This window comes from Capsicum annuum, chromosome 7, assembly GCF_002878395.1.
Source record: "Capsicum annuum cultivar UCD-10X-F1 chromosome 7, UCD10Xv1.1, whole genome shotgun sequence".
In the NCBI taxonomy this organism is placed as follows: Eukaryota; Viridiplantae; Streptophyta; class Magnoliopsida; order Solanales; family Solanaceae; genus Capsicum; species Capsicum annuum.
Window position 1 is genome coordinate 108,787,019 of NC_061117.1, and position 6,256 is coordinate 108,793,274.

Below are 6,256 nucleotides of genomic sequence, written 5' to 3' on the forward strand. Positions count from 1 at the left end.
GGCCCATTTCTGGTTCCAGTAGTTCCCGTTCAATTGAGTAGCTATTTCATTTTTGGTGCAAACCTTTTCATTACCATAATTTGGCTCCAAGAATCAAAGAGGTAAAAGGACACTCCATTATCAGACGCTTCATCAAGGTCATAAGAGTTAATTTACTTTATAGTCACTCAAGTTTTTTGAGGTATCACTTTTGTTTTATTTGGGACAATAATATCACTCAACTATCACTATTTTGCTCAAGTATTAATAAACACTTCCAAATATTTCTTTTCTCTTAGTTGATATGTCATGTCATGAAACCTCTTTTTTTGTTTTGTTACTAGGGCTCTTTAATTTATCAAACACATTTAATCAAAATTATAATCTTATTCTTTTATTTTTTTTTATTTCAAAATTTTCACGCTTAATAATCCTTTACCTGTTTTTAACTTTTAACTTTTTTTTTCCTAGAGTTATTTTTCTGGATGGTTGGTCACACACGTATCCTAACTGCCAATAAAAGTCATTTCTTTTAAATAACAATATCACACAACTATTACTATTTTTTTAAAAAGAAAAATGCTAATTACCTCAGTAGTCTCTTTCTCTTTTAATTGACATTTTTTATTTTTTAAAAAATAATAGACCTATTTAACTCATCACTCTTTTAACCAAAATTATGATCTTATTTTTTTTAAAAGAAAATACATTAGTTTAGTATATTAAGAAGGAATTTTCATTCTTAGGAATCCTTCACCTTTACTTAAACTTTATATATTTTTTTGATAAAATTATTTTTTGGATAGTCATCCATGTTTTCGAAAATGCATACAAATATCATATTTGTATTTATCATGACAATAATATCACTCAACCATCATTAATTTTCTCAAAATACTAAATACTTTAAAAGTCTCCCCTTCTAATTGACAACTCATACACCGAAACATCATTTTTAACAATAAACCAATCAACTCATTATATTCATTTAATCAAAATTATACTTCTATTTTATTTTTAATTGAAAGTGGTTTTGCATCCCATTTATTTAACTAAAAATTACACAAATACACAACTTATGTTTTCAATATTACCAAAAATCTCAACTCCCTAAACATATTACAAAAATCCCAACATATACATAGAATGTTATGTATATGTTGGCTATGTTATGTATATTAATAGGGAGAGAGAATAAAGTAATTAAAAAAGTGGAAGAGAGTATAATTACTTGCAAAAGGATTGATATTTATGTTATTTATACTTTATTTAAAAATAAAAAAAAGAGCCTGAACGAAAAACAGAAATAGCCCCAGCATGCCTATTTAAAAAATAGTAAATCTGCAACAATAACAAGACGTAAAATAGAAAAAAAAGGAAATGAAAAGACATCTCTTTTGGCAAAAAGAATCGAGAAGCATATGGATTTGAAGCTTTGTCTTCTCTGGCAACAGCTCCGACAAGCTAGTATGTTTTTGTCCTCTTCTTCTTCTTAACATTCAACACCTATGGATATCAATGTTGTCGTACAACTTGTTTGAATGATTGACTCACTTCAAACAAGATAAAATATAATGTGCAGTTGATAATCCTCCGCATTTTTTTGTTTGTTCTTCTTTGTTGTAGATGATAAATCTATTTGGTGGTAGCTATACAGATTTGATAGTATAGATCCTTATTTCCTCTATTACTCAAACTCCATAGCTTCTTCCAGTAAACTAGTAGATAAAACATCAAAACTTTTCCCTATTATTGATCTCCGATAGGATGAGACTCATAGAGACTAATTACCACGCATTAGAAGAAAAACTCGAGGATCTAGTTCAAATGCTAATTTTCAACTAGTTTTCTTTATTAATTAGCCGACATCTAGTTCCTAATAAGTAACCTTCTTCTATTTCCTCTCCTAATAAGATGAATCTCACAGAGATTACTATCACATATAAGTACAAAAAATTAGGATTTACGCAAAATGGCTGAATGAACTCTTGTATTATGTTCATTTTGTAATTTGGATACTCTTACTTACATGTTTGCCATCTGGATCATTGAACTCACTAAAAAAAATATTTTAAATACTTTTTCGGTGAGTGTAACACACTTTTCCCACGTCAGCTATCATGTCATCTTTCACGTTATTTTTATATATAAAAATATTACATATTAAAATAAATAAATAATTTTTTTTTTAAAAAACAATCCCCTTCCTCTTGTTCCCTCTCTCTTTCTCTTTTTCTTTCCTTTTTCCCATTTCCTATTCTCCCTCTCTTTTTTTTTTCTACACTCTCTTCTCCTTCTTCTTCTTTATAAATCCCAGGTCAGTCAATATATTCTACTTTCAATGAACCAAAAAAAGTAGTTAAAATTATTGAATTTTATAATTTTTTTTCATATGAATTCAAGATCCATAATACCCATTTTATATATTAATTATTTTAGTTATTTGGTGTGAAATTTTAGATTTTTTTTGTTAGTAGTGTTTTGATCATTTTAGCTAATAGGTATGAAAGTTTTGATTTTTTCCTACTTCTAATGCACCACAAAAGCAGTTAAAATTGTTGGATTATAGATTTTTTTCCATATGAAATCAAGATTTATAATACCCATTTTATATATTGATTTTTTCAGTTATTGGGTGTGAAATCTTTTATTTTTTGTTGCATAAATTGTATATTTTGATTATTTTACTAAAATATGTTAAATTTTAGATTTTTTGTTAGCAGTAATTGTATAATTTTGATTATTTTAGCTAATAGGTGTGAAAGTTTTGACTTTTTTTTCTTCTACTTCCAATGCACCAAAAAGCATGTAAGATTGTTGGATTATAGAAAAAAAATTGTAGACTTTTTCTTATGAATTCAAGATTCATAATACTCATTTTGTAGATTGATTGTTTCAGTTATTGGGCATAAAAAGTTTTAATTTTTTATTGTTAGTAAATGTGTAATTTTGATTGTTTTGATGTTTTTATTGGGCAATTTTTATTTTTTTAAATTAATTATTTTTAAAAATATATTTAAATTTAAAAAACTGTAGTTGGGAGATTTTTTAAAATTATTTTAATATAAAATTAATCAAAAATTGACCCCCACTCGCACTCTAGGCGCGTGCCTACACACACTTTGTCCTAGTCAGCCATTTAATGCCACATAGGTCCGGTCAACGTTCAAAGGGTTTAAAATATTATTTTTTAGTGGGTTCAAGGGTCCAGATGACAAACATGTAAGTAGGAGTATCCACATTACAAAACAAACATAGTATTAACCGGATGACAAATATTTAGTGATTTACTATTAACTGGATGCTTCTAATAACTGCTAAGATTAAAAATTGATAGCCGCATCTTTCAAAGTTATAGAAAGGTAACCTCACATAAATCCTTATGTTCTAGTCTGTTATTATTATACACCTCAAACTCTAACTAGGTCGTACAGTAAATAAACTATATATGTAACACCACTGATTTTTGTCCCTGGAAATTCTTAGTTTTGAACTCACTGTCCAACCTACGACTCACCATACGAGTCATAAGGTATCTTGGTGGGTCGTAGGACCCCAATCGTAGAGTGTCTAGTGAAGATTACCTAAGTTACTGCCTTGGTTACGACTGAGGGGTCACGAGTCGTAAAGATTCTACACGAGTCGTATAGTCTAAATTGTAGGCTAACCAGCGTCGTACCCCAAGTATTCTATCCTGATTATGACTAGGTGTTGCGAGTTATATAGATTTATTATAAGTCATAATATGCCTTTCGTAAGATCACCAATGTAGGGCCTTGATGGTTCTGCATAGGCTACGAATTATGGTGACGAGTCGTAACTAGACCTTTCGAGTCGTAGGGTGACTCGTTGTCAATGACGACAGTTTTTCAGTATTTCGTTAAGGATACTTTGGACATTTCTCCTTTTCTCTAATAGCAACCCATGACTTAAAACCCTATTGGGTACCCTATTATTATCCATAACATAATAAAAAAAACTCTCGAGGCTTTCTCAAATTATCTCAAGAAAAAATACTTAGGGTTTCTCAAGGTTGGAAATTAAATCTTTCAAGGGTGATTCCTTCTTTAAATTTCTTGGTGATTAAGACATGTGATCTACCCTTAATTTGTTTTACTTAAAGCATGAAATTATATAATTTTTTATGTGGATTTGAATATGGGATTTGATATGGGTTGAGGGTTATTTCTTAAATTATTTTTTCATGATTTATTATGCACTCTTTATGCTTTATTAATGGTTTTGAACTCATGGGGTGCATGGGTATGGTGAATAAACTAAGGGGTCATGGTTTCCCCCGATTTGATGATTTTGGCTGGACATATGATTTTGGAAATTGTATTTCCTCAACCCATTAATGAAATTGATATTGAGATATGGTTTTGTCACATTGTTTGACTTTCTCACTTGATCTATTGCATGCATAAAAGGCTAACAGACCAGGAATTGATTTTGATTGAACCTTGAGAATTGTGAACTTTTTGTGTGAATGAAAGATTAAATTGAAGGGGTTGTAAAAACCCCATGTGATGGATAATTGATACAACATGATAATGTAGCTTGCAAGTGAAGTTGGTGTGATGATACCAACGAGGTGCCTTAATGAATGAATTGGTCCAATGAATGGGAATATGTGAAAAATATTTTAATTAGATTTAAAAGAGAGTTGTGTAGCTGGGCCGTGAAAGTGGAGGTCCCGAGGGACCAATACTGGAAAGTACATTTGCTGGAGCAGGGGTCCAAATGACCAGGTGGTTTGAGTTCCTCTTATTAAATAATTGGGTGGTTCGAGTCCCCCATGTTAAATGACTAGGTGCTTAAGTCGCCCTTGATATATGACCGGGAGGTTCGAGTCCCCCATGGTACATATATACAAATGATTATTCTCTAATTTGTGCGACTACACGCATTGAGTCCCTTTCAATTGGGTAAGAGCTGAACTCGTATAGCCCGTGGGTGCTTTTATATGATGATTGAACTACACAGTCCAGGCTAATGTTTTAAAGTCCATGCTAAGCCTTGTTCCTTACCCTAGCATGTTATATTTATATATATGTATATGCATATGATTGTGTGCAATGGATTTAGATGATTCTAAACTGTTGATTATGGTATTATTTATTCCCTTTCCTGAGTTACATGCTAGCGCTCAACCTGCTAATCGTCATCGAATGTTGTATCCCCATGCGACGCAGGAATCGGAGATACTTCTATTTTTCCTGCATAGTAATTAGATTCTTGGGTTATCAATAGTTAGCTTGAAATGGCGAGTCTCTTTCTTCCGAAAGGTCATTACTTTTTGCTTTTCCTTTTATCATATACTTTTCTTTGGACTTATTTTGGCTATTGTCGGGGGGATGTCCAGACATTAGTTTAATTTGGTTCTGTCATAGAGGCTTTGTGGATTACTATGGCCTGGGTATTGGTTGTGGATATATCTTAGACTTCTTGAGCTAATTTTTATCTATCGGTTATATGTTCGAAATTCATCCACTGTTAGTGGATTGTGTTCTGTATGACTAGGTAAAGGGGGTAGTCTTTGGTCCACGACGGACTTGAGATGTCCATTACGGACAGACTCTGGTTTGGGTTATAACAAAGTTCGTATCAGTATCTAGGTTTATGATCAATTGGGTATCCGTAAATTCGTGTCAAGTAGAGTCTCTTTTATGAGTGTGTAGCGCGCCACACTTATAAGGGAGAGGCTACAAGACATTTAATTTTTTTTGTTCTATTTTGAGCTATAACATCTAAGGCCTTGAGTCTCTTCTAATTTTTATTTATTCGCATTTTAGATCATGCCTCCTAGAAGATCTGATGCTCACCAAAACTCTTCAGTCCCACTTGAGGACAATGTGGACGGAGCTCATTCTACTTATGGGGTACAGACTCGGTCTAAGGGTCCAGCTTTGGATTGCCCTTGTAGAGTTCCACCGGTTTCCTCTATTCCTTTTTGAACACCTCGGGTCAATGTGTCCAATGATGAGTTTGGCAAATCGATCCATTTGCTTAGCGAAATACCCTGGTTTCTGTACCTTAGATAATTTCTTAAAATTCTGGTCTCTGGACCCAATACAACTCGAGGGTATGATCCGTATTTTGGGGTATGAATGGTATGGTCCAGTCGTACGCTGACCAGTGTTGGTTAGTGGGATCGATTTTAGTTATTGGAATAGTTATGACTTAGGAGTATGAGTCATATTGATGGTTACGGATCATTTGGTTCCTTAACTTAATCTTATATTTGGTTACTTAGGTTGGATCTGAGTACGAGTGG